Genomic DNA, 15,915 nt, shown 5'->3' with positions numbered 1-15,915 from the left:
GGTACTTTACACAACTGGGTGACCTCTTATATTTTATATGAACCTTATACGGATTCGAACTCAAGGACTTTCGGGTTGGCAGTTGTATGCTCTACACTAATTTTGCGCGGTCTCTTTTGTATGAAATGAAAAATAAATTTAAATTAAACAGAAACCACAACACGTTGCAACTATAACGGCCGTAGAACTCATGTAAACATTTTAGATGGTGGATTGCGTGGTCGAGCGGTAGGGCAATAAACCTGGAAGGTTAGTTCACAGGTTCGAGTTCGGGCGTCTTTGGGCCAACCCGGCTCTAATGGATGGAGGCATCTGACCTGAGTTGGGTAACGTATGGGCATCCTGGGCCACCATGGGCACCATGGGCACCATGGTCATAATGTAAACTCTCACATCAAATCTTCACAAGGCCGATGTTGAGAAAACAGGTGACATCTACTTCATCTGCCAAGTGAGAACTCTTGTATTCAATGGTTTCATTCATTTTGTTTTTGTAAACATTCATTTTCATACATTGGAAAAATGGGGTGTAATTTTATTTATATATACAGGGGGGACGGGGACGCGGAAATTAATTCTCAAAAAAAAATTGTCTGTAATTAAATATCAAATTTCGCACCACGTCAAACACAAACATGTATGTTAATTAAGAACACACGTTAATTAAAGCCTATTAACATTTTAGTTCAAGGAATAATGTAAAACAGGTGTCAGTTTCGGGGCATTTCGTTTCATGTTTTATAGCTCTCGTCTATTGTGGCCACACCTGGTTAAAAACTTACTCGCATAGGACAAGAGACAGACCACGGTGGACGAGAGGGTGGATGATGATGACAGATCAAATGTCGACACGACAGTAATATATATATTATATATATATATATATATATATATATATATATATATATATATATATATTATATATATATATATATATATATATATATATATATATATATATATATATATATATATATATATGCTACCTTGATTCAGCTAAGCTGCTCTATCACTTGTCACATTACCCCATCCCACCCATCCACCCACCCCATCCACCTCACCTCCCCCACCCCATCAACTCTCGCCTACCAGTATCCTGCATTTAAAACGAACCATTTCTCACCTATTCTTCGATGTTTCTCTACCCCGGCTAATACAAATATTGGCCACGTTTATTTCTTTCTTTTATCCAACGCACCCTCAAACGCTCCTCTATTGAATTGATAATTTCCCTACCCCCCCCCCCCCCCCCTTTCTCCCCCACCTTTCGCGGACGTGTGTATCTCACCTTTTAACTATCAGGAACCCCAAAGAAAGAAAAAAATGTTCTATAACCATATACATACCACCCCCCACCCCCCCCCCCCCCCCCACCCCCCCGCCTTCACCAACACCTTAGTTTAATTTACGACAGTTGCCCTATGTATAGAACTCCTCAAGTGTGTCCGACCATTCTTCCAAATTTTTTTTTCCCCCAACCAGGTACCCTGAACCCCGTGATGTGGATCAAACACCTATATGACCAGAATAATTCAGGTGTTTTTTTTTTATAATAGATCTATATAGAAATCCGTTTTCACTCTAGCGTATACACCTGTTGAAATAAAAAAAAATACCCTATTAATTAAAGCGAGAAGGGGCATGAAAGAAGGGCATTCGGGGCATAATACATCCTTTTTAAGGGGCATACACAACGTATAAAGTTCGAAACCCCACTCCCAAAATGCGTATTGTATTTGAAGTTGTTTTTTTTTCAATTATATTTGTTCACGTATTTATTTCTGGTAGACTTTGTTGCCCTTTGACTTGACGAAAAGTCGGAAATTCTTTAATCTACGACTTCTAAGAGGTTTGAAATGTTGAAGTTGCTACTTAGGAAATGTTATACCATGAGTCATATGAAGCCTTTGATTCAAGTATTGTTCAGTAAAAGAATTTTAAAAGCTTTGGTTTTAATGTTTTACTTTGAAAGTTAAGTCTTTAATTGTCAAGATCAATGTCAATTAAAGAGTCTTAAAACAGTTTTTACTATTATATGGCTACACGTTGATTTTCAAAAAAAGACATGTGGAAATGTAGAAATTTTTGAAGAAAAAAACATTTCATTTAAAAAAATCTAAACTATTGGTTGATTATTGAGTTGTACTTTTTTTTTAAATACTTTTTATTTTCAAATAGAAATAATTACATCGGCATATACAGATGTGTGTGTGTGTGTGTGCGTTAGTTTGAAGTGCCTAAATAGCTTAGTTGATAGTGTAACAGTTACCATGCGATAGGTACGGGTTCGATTCACACCACGTCTCTGTTACAAAAAAAATTAATTTGTATTTTACATTTTTTTTACTTTCTCGTATATACCAAGTATAGAGAAAATATTGTAATCGTGCAAAAAATAACATGAAATTTTGACCGTTTTCACCGTTTTACTCCTCAGTCCTTCATCACATCCGGAGTATAGAGGACTTATTTTAATCAGGCAAAAATTATTAATACAAATATATAAACATTTTGGCGTTTTATGCGTTATCGAGTCGTAAAAACTGGACTTTGCAATTCTGTCCGTTTAAAAAAAGGCCTATAACTTGAGTACTATTTCAGCTAGATAAATGAAATTTCATATGTAAGTAAAAGATCTAATTCTCTACCTTCTATCAAATTTTGAGTAATTTTCGTTGATTGAAAGTACTAATTTACGCTATTTCCGATTTCTCAAAAAACGAATGTAAATTTATAAAGTACTAATAATATTCCGCACTATTATGCACGTTTTATTTGGCGTTCACAGGTGTGTAATTCTTTTTTCAACGAGATTTTATTCTATTTTAATAAGTTTAAGTATTTAAAATGGTTTATAATTCATGTCTATATCCCGAGTTCCATCCCCTGTTCTTTTTTCTAAAAAAAATTTCGAGAAAGTTATTAAGGGAGATCGTTCCCGGTACACTATACATTATACATGCATTGGTCAACTGATAGTTCAAGAGTGATCTAACTAATCTAACTTTTTAAAAAGTTACCGTTTTTAAAAAGGTTCATTATTTTCTCAGAATGTATCGATTTTTCTGTGTAATCAAAATAATTAGCCACGTGATTTCATTAATTTTGCTAACATTTGAACACCTTCTCCTCCATATTCCAAATGTCGTGCGGCATTTAGCACGAAGGGGAAAATGATACACCGAGATAAACAAGCAGAGTTACTTCCCCGCCTTTGACAAAAAATGCCGGCTTACCGTTCCTAACTATCGTGTAATCAAATTTGTTGCGCCGACCGCAAATAATGGCTACAGTGTGTGTCTTGTGTTTTCTCTTTCTGATTAGCATTAAAAACACCTGCCCGGGCAGGCATTTTGGGCATTAGACCATGCACGGCCAAGAATGTGAGGAACGGGACACTGTACTGTAGACACTTATAAATTCTGGATGAAATGGAAATCTGAATATTTAATTTATATTTAATTTATATTTAATTTATATTTTATTTATATTTTATTTATATTTTATTTATATTTTATTTATACTTAATTTATATTTCATTTATATATCATTTATATTTCATTTATATTTCAGTTATATTTAATTTATATTTCATTTGTATTAAATTTATATTTAATGTGTATCTAGTTTATATTTTTTTTTATATTTTATATATATTTTGTTTACATTTTATATATATTTATTTATATTTTATTTATATTTTATTCATATTTTATTTATATTTTATTTATATTTTATTTATATTTTATTTATATTTTATTTATATTTTATATATTTTATATATGTTACTTATATGTTATTTACATTTTATTTACATTTTATATAACAGCATGAAATGATTAAAAAAAAATAATTAATTAAAAATTTCAGTGCAGCAGTGACGTCGATATGACTGGAACCAAGGGAGGTAAGATGTGCCTGGACTTTGTCCATACTATCACGGTTGCAGTTCCAGATAAAATGCCATTCCTCGGCGTGTGCATTTTACCATCTGGTATAACTGGGTAAACTAAGAAAGTTCAGTCTTCGGAATGTACACCAATGGAGTAGAGTTTACCTGTTTTAATGTCTGAGGAAAAAGTAGCCAGATAACACTTTGAACATCGTCCTCGGAGTGTTGGCTCTAAATCAAGTAAAAGTGGGGTGGGAGGTAAATAATGCTTTTAAAAACCTTGAGCATTCCTTACTAGTTAAGGTCAATACCTACCAGGCATGGTTTGGTGTATAAGATTATATTTTAGTGGTCAAGTTATGGTCAATACCTACCAGGAATGGTTAGGTGTATAATATTATATTGTAGTGGTAAAGTTAAGGTCAATGCCTACCAGGAATGGTTAGGTGTATAAGATTATATTGTACTGGTCAAGTTAAGGTCAATACCTACCAGGTATGGTTAGGTGTATAAGATTATATTGCTGTGGTCAAGCTAAGGTCAATACCCTATAGGCATGATTAGGTGTATAAGATTATATTGTTGTGGTCAAGTTAAGGTCAATACCTACTAGGCATGGTTAGGTGTATAAGATTATATTGTTGTGGTCAAGTTAAGGTCAATACCTACTAGGCATGGTTAGGTGTATAAGATTATATTGTTGTGGTCAAGTTAAGGTCAATACCTACTAGGCATGGTTAGGTGTATAAGATTATATTGTTGTGGTCAAGTTAAGGTCAATACCCTATAGGCATGATTAGGTGTATAAGATTATATTGTTGTGGTCAAGTTAAGGTCAATACCTACTAGGCATGGTTAGGTGTATAAGATTATACTGTACTGGTCAAATTAAGGTCAATACCTACCAGACATGGTTAGGTGTATAAGATTATATTGTAGTGGTCAAGCTAAGGTCAATACCTACGTCGCATGTTTAGATGTATAAGATTATATTGTAGTGGTCAAGCTAAGGTCAGTAGCCGCCAGACATGGTTTGGTGCATAAGATTCTATTGTACTGGTCAAGTTTCTTAGAGGAAGAGAATAGAACGGACCGCAGTAGTGTTGAGTACTCATATGTTTGTATGTTTTTGTTGGTCGTGCAATCCAATAATAACACTCGCTTAGTTCCTATATAGCAATGGACGGCATTATGTGGTGAGTAAAAATCTCACATAAATATGTTCAGTGAACCATTTAGCAGGTCAAATTAAGAGTGTGGGGTTTCGATTATAAAAAACAAAAGCCATGAAAACGTAAGTTGGTACATTAAAAAACAAAACTCGATGATAGGAATTTTTTTTCAGGTACAGCAGTAGCGAGGTCGGGTGTCACCCGGTGCGGCACTTAATGGTGTCACCACCTCAGATGCGTAGCGACTCTTCCCGGGGACAAATTTTCGATTTGCACCCCCCCCCCCCTCTCAAACTTTCGATTTGCACTCCCCCCCCCCCTCAAACTTTCGATTTGCACCCCTCCCCTCAAATTTTTTCTCTCTATATCTGTTACTATTTTTTGCCTTGGTGTCACCCCCCTAAATGGTGTCACCGGGTGCGGTCCGCACCCCCCGCCCCCCCCCCCCCTTCGCTACACCTCTGAGGTACAGTCGTGTCTGGTTCCAAGAAAAAAAAAAAAAAAAAAACGTTAATAGGCAACGCATTAACCAATAGACTTTAAAGTTAAATATTAAGTAAAAATTTCTTAATTTTCTTTACAAATACTTAACACTCAAAAAGAATGAATGTTCGTCTTTTTGTTCAACAATCCATTAATTTCATAATATTTTCGCGTTCGTGCCCATGACACATGGGGCAGATGAAGTAGAGTTAACCTGTTTTAGAGACGTCAACATTTGAAGGGATGGTACGGTCAGCACTATGTCAAGTCATCTTTGTTTTCCCTAACGTGAGTTAGGTACTCATCTGATCTAGGACATTCTACTTCCTAGAAACCGGATTCGAACTCGAGACTTTAGTGGTTAGCAGTGAACTTGGCAGTCTAGCGCTCTAATGCTAGGCCACAACGTCCATTTCGTCTGGACATAATTTCAACCGGCCGAGATTCGCATTGTCCATTCTTCCCCCCCCCCCCCCCACATGTTCTCATAAAACATGAGTACAACTGTGTTTATCCCTTTACATATTTTTATCCCCCCCCCCCCCTCATACAACAAGCCAGGAGGAGACGCTAGAAAACAAGAACATACAAATAAACATTCGGACCCTACCCCCGGGCCGTGTACGTCCAACAGAAGAATCTGCTCAAAAGACATTTGTCCAAACGATTTCTGCAGACCTGGACGGTAGCCGGCGAACTCTTGACCTTTAAGTATTAAGAGATTGCCCCCCCCCCCCCTCGCTTTACAGACAGCCCCCCCCCCCCCCCCCCACCTAGTGTCTCTTAAAGGACTTTACCAGTCCACCAGATGGATTCGTTTCCTAGTCGCTAAAGTGTTAATCCAGAAACATGGACGCCTGTTCGTATTAGTTCTGTTTTTATGGGGTGTGGGTGGGGGAGAGGGAAGGGAAAGAGGGGGTCCTGACTATTTAAAAAAGTACCTTTCTGAACCTGACAGTCTATCGGTAAAGTAGAGTTCGTCTGTTTCAGTGACCTTATGAATAGGTAGTGTGGTCAGTACTGTGCCCAGCCGCTCTTATTTTTTCTTAACGTTTGCCGGGTACCCATCAGAGCTGGGTGGACTCAGGAACATCTTGTCGACTCGAACCCGAGATCCGAACACGAGATCCGAACTCGAGACTCGCTCTAAAATCCGACCATGCCGTCCGCCTTAAGTTCTATATTTAGTATATCTGTAGAATATACCTTATTTTATGAATCCTTTTTTTTCCTATTATAATTTTATGAACCTATCGTAGATAGTATATGGCATATTGTATATTGTTGGTAAAATTCCTTCACTATGCTATATTCGGTGATGTAAAACAAATACCAGAAACAAATCTATTAATAAGATTGTATTAACAAGGCACTGAACTACTGGTCATTCAGTCAAGTCGTCATCAATTATCAAACAGGTAAGTTATTAGGCTTTTTAGAATCAGCATCGATGCTGCAGAATTTACGTAATGCGGGCGCGGTAATTAGCAGACCAGGTGATCGACTCCAGGGAGCTCACTAGGGCTAGGTGAACGTAGGGACGTCTTAAAGATCTGAACCCGGGATTCAACGTCGCTCAAACGTGCTCTACCACTCAACAACACAAGTTCATATGAACGTGTAGGACCAACGTATTTTATCCGTTAAAAATAACTTTCCAGAAAGCTTATAAAACGCGTTATTAAGGTTTATCAATACTTTGTACTTACTATAGTTTAAAAATAAGCTACGTAATATTAAAGTTTATCCTTACTCAATACTAGGTCTTGTATAAAATAAAAATTTCAATAACTTGCGTAAACTTTGGTTTTATCATTATTTAGTACTTACTTTAGTTTAAAAAGCAACACCTAAAGTTAAGACTCAAACCATAACAAAACGTTACTGATACCAAGCACAACTTCGGATGTTTTTTTTCTGTTTCTCTGTAACTTTTTTTATGTGACCTCTTGCCCTCCCTCCCTCCCCCTCCCCCCACATGAAGATCTAGTTGTAGTTCTCAAGACAGTCACATCCCTTCAGAATTAATAGGGTTTTAGTACCTGGTAAAGCCATTCCAGTTAGTGTTCCGTTCTTAGTAGCGTGTGGGGAAGTCATCAGTGGATAGGAGGATGGGAGGTTGAGGCTAAGTTACTCAGGGAGGCTGGGGGGTGTGAGGGGGGGGGTATCTGTTAACACACGAGTGGGGGGGGGGAGGGGCTAGGTGAGACATTGTTTTGATAGTTGCTTATATACAAAGTTCGCGGGAGGGGCGGGGTTAAACTGTTTTACGACTGCTGATACATAAATATCGATTAAGAAGCGGGTACGTATTTCTGTCGGCGATGGTTTTGTCGAGAAATATATAGAGGAGAATAAAAAGCTGTTAAAAATTTTGAATTTAATTTTACATTTGTCAAGATTTCAAGTATACTACTATTGTAGCTGTTTACTATCTCACAGACTGGACTCATTCGCCAAAAAAAAAAAAAGAAATTTTCTTGCCTACACGTAAAACCTTTAATAAATAATGATCAAAATTGTAAAAAATAACAAACAAACAAAAAAATAACAAAAGGCGAGAAATGAGACTTATTTTAACTAGGCTAAATCGTCAACTGCAAAATTCAAGTTGGTCTTGTAAAAATCGCTAATTATGCTGACCTAATTGACAAAGCTAGGGTCCGGAACTTCTCCACATTTTCCCATAATGCCCTCTGAGATTGATCCGCATTGCTTCACGTCCTCACCAGATGGCTCTTCCCTCAGCATGTTCCCAGAACAGTAGGTGCCTTCACACCTACCCAGAGGCGTAGCGATGGGGGGGGGGGGGGGGGGCAGGGGGGTACATATGTCCCCAGGCGCCGACCTTAAGGGGTGCCAAATGGGTTATAAAAACAAATTAAAATGTAATTTTAGCTGCATTTTTTGCAGTTTAAGGGGGGGGGAGGAGATCGAAAGTTTTAGGGGGGGGGAGGAGGTTGCAATTTACAAATTTGCTCCCGAGGGGGGCGCCAAATTGAAAGTTTGTCCCCGGACGCCGGGAAGGGTCGCTACGCCTCTGCACCTACCTCCTCCACCTTGAAGTACCCAATGGACGACAATCTCTTCCCACAACACCTCTGGCTTGTAACTAGTCTCCAACCGCGGCAAAAATGTGGTCAGTGGCAGAAATGTTAACACTCACGAGTATCACTGTACACGACTTGGGGGTTTCAATCAATTAGAAAACGGTGTCTAAAATTACAAAATTAAAAAAGTAAAACGAGAAAGAACAAAAAGTGAGGTAAAAAAACGTGAGGAAAACATTGGCACTTTGCTGTGCCTTGAAAATCGTATGGCGGTTTGAATTTAAGCATGTCCGTATACCACATAACAACAGCAGTGTACATCCTCAGAACACCCCAGTTAACCGCAGTAGAACACCTCAATTTTCCCGATATAGAACACCTCAATTTCCCGCATTAAAACACATCAATTTCCCGCATTGGAACACCTCAATTTGCTACCTTAAAACACCTGAATTTCCCGCATTAGAACACCTCAATTTCCCGTATTAGAACAACTCAATTTGCCACCTCAAAACACCTGAATTTCCCGCATTAGAACACCTCAATTTCTCGCATTACAACACCTCAATTTCCCGCATTATAACACCTCAATTTCTCACATTACAACACCTCAATTTCTCACATTACAACACCTCAATTTCCCACATTAGAACACCTCAATTTCTCGCATTATAACACCTCAATTTCTCGCATTACAACACCTCAATTTGCCGCCTTAAAACACCTCAATTTCTCGCATTACAACACCTCAATTTCCCGCATTACAACACCTCAATTTCTCGCATTACAACACCTCAATTTCCCGCATTACAACACCTCAATTTCTCGCATTACAACACCTCAATTTCCCGCATTACAACACCTCAATTTCTCGCATTACAACACCATCAATTTCCCGCATTATAACACCTCAATTTCCCGCCTTAAAACACCCCAATTTCCCGCCAACCTTGCGACTGGACGCTCGTCTGGCGTCTAACCACTGGAGCCTGGCGGCTTGGCAGACGAGAGTAAATAAGTAAACAAGCCAAGATTTATTTTTAACCCTTTCACCGCCGCTGCATCATTCGCACCCATTCTTCAGCAAGCTTAGAGCGAGATATTAATTAACGATACGATATAATGGTCTGGAGGCGAAATCCATTGAAAATAGACCGCGATGAAAAACTCTAATCAGCTATTGATGGAACAATGTTAGGGCGCATGCTCGATACAATCAATGGCCGGTGATTACGATATCACGTGCCATGTTAACAATAGGTGATTAAAACTTTGAAATAGCAAGAGTTTACGACTTAGTTAAATAATAGAATAATACATTTACAATCGGTTGAGTATTGCCGGTAAACCTACTTCATACATTTAGCTAGCTAAACTACTTCACATTTACTGCCGTCTGCCAGTATACGTATTTACTACGCCTTGCCAGAATGTTTATTTCATACGTATTGAAAGTATATCTATTGCACAAGTATTACCATTATACCTATTTCACACGTATTACAATCATACCTATTTCACACCTATTGCCAGTATACCTATTTCACACGTATTGCCATTATACCTATTTCATACGTATCGCAAGTTGAGATTTATATGACACCGTGTGGGATAGATGGGCGGGGGAGGGTGGGGTGGTTGGGGAATTACTTTTAAAACAAATTTAAACCTGCATGTAATTATCTTAAAGTACCAGCTCCGCAAAATTTGGAAAAAAAAAAGACATCGGAGAAAGGTCAGAGCTACTATCAACTCGGCCACAGCGTTTCCGGCTTCCAACCTGAAGTGGGTGCATCCCGGACAAAATCTTTCCGGATATTTTTGAAAAAAAAAATATGGTACATCAAGAACTCTAATAAAACCATCTGTTCCTGCACATGCGCAAACCGCTCGCCCAGAAATTAGGCACATGTGTTCAAACGGCGATTCTTAACAACTTCCTGTGCTGTAGCCGGCCAATCAGGTTCAACCGAAATATGTTGCGTCTCAATCTAAATTTAAAACGAAAAAAAAATCACTTTTCATCTTAGCTGTTCTCGTTTTGTAAAAATGGTTTATGAAGTAATCTGACCAAGTTGACGAAATAAATATGTTGTGTACGATGGTAGTTCGTACATATTGCTTGATTGGGAAAACATACCCCATGCAAGAAGCGATTTCTCTTTACATTCAATGGAATAGATTACTATACTAAATTATAGAACGGCGTGGTAGAGCGCATGGCGGCTAACCCGAAAGTCTCGAGTTCGAATCCAGGTCCAAGTCATTAGAATCCCTGAGTCCACCCAGTTATGACGAGTACCTAACTCATGTTAGGGAAAATAAAGGCGGCTGGGCAAAGTGCTGACCACACATGACTTTATATGCTGAGAAACATATGAACTCTACTTCATCTGCTCAGCGGATCGCTAGGTCTAAAGAGGATTCTTTGATATACTGAATTAGTAATCGAAAACAATTTGACAATTTTTTACTGTAAACATGTAAGACATGACAAGTACGTGGGTATGGCATAACAGGTGGGGGGAGGGGGTGAAGTCAAATTGTAAGTGACTTGGTACTCTTATATTTTTGGAATAAGGTGCGCCGCTAAAAATTTCTGTAAAAGCAGAGAAAACACCCCCTCTCTCAGCCTACTCACCCCCCCCCCCCTCCCCAGCCTCCTCACCCCACCCCACACACTTCTTCATAGCTGCACCTCTGGTTCAAATCGAACAAACAGATTATTAAATACGGAATATGTGTGTATCTTTTAAGCAACTAACAGCTGTGAAAATACAGATAATGTATCAATCGCTTCACATCTACAAAACTGAACAACCCTCGAACCCTCTCTCTAATGGAGGTAATCCCCAAGGGCTGGGTTTAATCCTCTGCGGTCAGCTCATAATCCACACGGTCAGTATATAATCCACGGCTGTCTCTACATAATCCTGTCGGGTCAGTACATCCTTCCCTGCCTGCAATATAGAATTTTGTTGGAAACTAACCAATCTTGACCTAATCTTCTTAGCGGACTCTATACAATTATATCTAGACAACTGTACAAAATGTATGTCCGAGTGATTTCAACTCCACAAACCAAACCAATAAATTAAAAAGCAATCAACTAACCCATGTAACAGTATTGGTTATTGTTAAAATATTTATTTAATCTATACCGGGATTCGTCAAATGACAAACTTGCACACACACACACACAAACACATACACGCTCGCACACACACACACACAAATTAAAAAATTGCTACGTAACAAAAAAAATGCGCAGCGATTAAATTGCATAAAATAAAATGCGCAACGGAAATTTGCGCACACAGATTAATCCTCACATAAGAAACATTGTGTAAAAAGGCAAAGCTCTTAGTGTTAGTGGCAAAAAAAAACTGAGGTTAACACGTTGACCACCCCTGGGTTCTGTCCGCTCAATTGGGCGTTCCATTTTTATCAAAGCTGATACGGAAGTCAAATGTGTTTTTGTTGATTTCTTCTTTTAAGTGGCGGTAAACTTTAAGAGCAATAGAATTAAAACATTTTTTTTAAATGTAATATCCTAAGATTTTAGAATAAAATTATCAAAATGTAGATAATTAAAATAAATTATAAAATAACTAGGACACTTTAGCTTCATAGCACAAAATGAATAGAGGGTGTGTGCATTGAGTAGGGGAGGGGTAGGTCTAAAATTTTATTTCCCAGTATGCCTGATGCTCTAAGTCTCTACAAATAAAGTTAAAAGGTTGACATGTTACATCCCTCCCCCAAGTCCCCTACTCTTACTTTCTGATAATATTAAAACTGCAATCTTTAGTTAGTGGTCGGTTGGTAGAGCATCCGACTGCAAACCCAAAAGTCTCGAGTTCGTATTCGGTAGAACTTCCCAGAGTCCAGCTAACTCTGATGTGTATCTTACTCATGTTAGGATGTTAGGAAGAGTAAAGACAACTTAGCACTATGCTGATCACAGTATCACTTCATATGACTAGGTCGCAGAAACAGGTCAACTCTACTGCATCTGCCTGATGGACCTCTAGGTTCGAAATGGTTACTATTTTTCGTAATTAACAAAAATATTTGTCTCAAGAAAGCTAATAGTTATAATAATAAGGTATTTGATAACTTAGACTTCTAAAAAGTCTTCTTACTCCTACTCCTACCTAAAGAAAGAATATTTTCTACATCAGTGGTTCTCAACCTTTTTGGAGGTACCGGAACCGAACCCCACTTGTTTCATATGCGCTTTCACAGAACCCTTCTTAATAGTTCTATCGGCTTCACCAACAAAATCCGATCGTAAATCATATAAGTCGGGTTGGGTGTGTTGCTTGATCTCCGTCGAACCCCTGTGGTTTGATCGAACCCTGGTTAAGAACCACTGTTCTAGACTAAACTTTAACTGCTCTGTTTTGATAATCACTGTGCCGGGCATGGTCCCTTGTAACTGTTATCAGAGTTTATCCCAGGCATCTCTTCGGGGGGGGGGGGGGGGGGGGGGGGGGGGGGGGGCTTTGTCCCCCCCCCCCCCCGAATTTTTTTTACCGCCCCCCCCCCCCCGAAATGAAATTTATATAATTTATATAGAAAATATATACTTTTAACAGTGTCCGCCCCCCCCCCCCAAAGAAAGTCTACCGCCCCCCCCCCCCCCCCCCGAAAATTTCAAGTGCCCCCCCCCCCCCCCCCCGGAGAAAAAAAGTCTGGAAGAAACACTGAGTGTTATGTCGCTGTTAATGGTTTCGTTGTTTGTTTGCTTGTTTGTTTGTTTTATTTCGGTTGCCTGGACACCTTAAAGACGGTGTCAAACTTGGCCTCAGCAAACACCCCACCCCCACACACACACCGCCACCATTACTTTCCAATTAAATGTGCTGATGAAAAGTAAGTAAACGCGGAAGAAGATAAATTGTAAACAACCTTTAACCTCCATCCGACTGCTAAACAGGGTAGCTGATACGTCTCAGCTTTGTCGCCGTTTAAAATAGCTTGTGATGGGGGAAGGATCAAGTCCTTAATTTATTTCACTACGGTGTCAAAAAATTTAAATATTTAGATCTTCTAAATTGTTATTCGAAATTTTTTTTTAAACATAAAACAAAAATTAACACCCCGTCCACGTTTAAAAAAAAAATTTGCATGAAATTATCTAGTGAAATGTGTATTTCCTGTTTGGCTAAAAGGTCAAAGGTTAAACTGTTAAGGATATATCCCATATGGCGTAACTCGCTTGAGTACCTCAAGCTAGATTTACTGCCATTTAGTGATAAGCACAGTATTTTAGACCGACAAGCAGCTCTTGGGTGTACGCTTGTATCGACGCTTGCATAAATTAGTCCGCGGATAATTCGAACCCGGGAGCGCGGATGGATACAGCTGGTAGGGCGGATGGCTTACATCAGTGTCTTGGCATAAGGCGAATTTCAAACACAGGGGTGTGAGTAAGGACAGCGAAGACACGTGCATTAAGTCTATGATGTGCATAAGGAGAATGTGTGTGTTTGGGGAGGGGAAGGGGGGCTAGAAGACTGAAATAAAACTCTTATTAAAAAGTAAAATATCCTGTCGAATTTGAGGTCCAAATGGCAGATCAAGTAGTGTACAACTCTTTCTACGATACTCACCCCACCCCCGAAGCTTTTCTAAAACTAACAGCTAAAAATACTATATTCAAAACATATATTTCAAACAGTGTTCACACCCCCCCCTCCCCCCCCCAAAAAAAACCTCCATAAGTGCCGCCCCCCCCCCCGCCCTCCACCTGAAGAAAAATTGTTTAAAAGAAACACTGATTTAATCTGCATACAAAAAGGTGTGATCAGTTATATGCCCAACCCCTTTTACTTTACCTAACATAAGTTTAGAATATACGTCGTTATGCCCTATTGACCATCTGGTCTGAAAAGGGTAACTTTAAAAAAAATGTTAAGATAATGTACACATCATTATAATCTTTTCCCGTTCGTGCCCAAGACACACGGGGCAGATGAAGCAGAGTTCATCTGTTTCAATGACAGGAGGTAGTGTGGTTTGGACTATGTACAGCGGCCTTTGTTTCCTTAACGTGAGTCAGGTACCCATCAGAGCTGGGTGTACTCAGGGGTTTCATACATATTTGAGCCCGGGATCCGAACTCGCACCAGCATTCGTAAGCTCTACCATTCGACCAGAGTGTGCACATATTACAGAACGGAAAAAAAAGTAACATTTCCGCCCTAACAGAATATAACGTTGTATTAAGGTACAATAAACTAGTCTGTAACATTTCTAAGAACAACCCCACTATTTCCCCATACACATACATACACTTACACACACACCACGTCACAATTCAGTTACACACAAATGTGAAAGTGTTGTGTCGCTATGGGAATCACATTATTGATTAACTCACGTCATTTCCTTAAAGAGTGGAAATCTAATGTCACATATCCACCTAAAGGAGAAGCAAGCCCAGTTAGAAACTTTTAAAACACTTTGATTGGGGAGATAAGAGAGCCAGTATACATTCACCCATTCTAAGTAATAGAAAATTTAACAAAAACAAAAGAATCAAATGTTTTACATCTAGATAAAATTGATAAATATCGCCTTTTACCATATATAACAAAAAGATGAATAACACTATACATAAATTCTGTATTAAAAATATAGCCTATGTATGAACCCTTAGAATGTACTGAGTTTAAATGAATGCCTCTTACGTTTTATAAAAAAAAAATATTTAAAAAAAAAGAAAGTAAACTCCCCATCTTAGATTTCGATATAAACGCTATCAAACACAACCCCGTTGTCTTATTTTGTGACATTGTAAATCTGAATCGGTCATATTGCCACAAATCACACACTTCCTTCCCCCCCCCCCCTCCCCCATCCCCAACTATGGCACCACATTAGTTTGTTATATCACATTGCGCAGCTATGGTGAAGTTTCCTCCTCAGGCAAAAGAGGCCCATACGCCAGTTTTGTAAAACTTTAGATTTGGTGTCACCCCCCCCCCATCCCCCGCTGGGATGGTATCATCCTTGTCTACTAATGTTATTTTTTCTGAAACAAAATCTATTTCTTATTAAAATTAGGTATTACTCCCCCACCCCCTCCCCCAGAACGAAATAGAAACAATATATACTTTATATAGAAAATATATACTTTAAACAGTGCCCTTGAAATGTTGAAATGTGTGTCCAACCCTCACTGAATGTTTCAAGTAGAGTTTCTTCCAGGCATCTCTTCGGGGGGGGGGGGGGGGATTTGGAGCTTTCCCCCCCCCCCCCCCCCCCCGAAAAAGAGTCTACAGCCCCCCCCCCCCCAAATTTCAAATTC

This window comes from Physella acuta, unplaced genomic scaffold (assembly GCF_028476545.2).
Source record: "Physella acuta isolate Inbredline_101_S28 unplaced genomic scaffold, ASM2847654v3 ptg002658l, whole genome shotgun sequence".
NCBI classification, from domain to species: Eukaryota; Metazoa; Mollusca; class Gastropoda; family Physidae; genus Physella; species Physella acuta.
The sequence above is the reverse complement of the archived record's forward strand: the minus strand, read 5'-3'. Positions refer to the sequence as shown.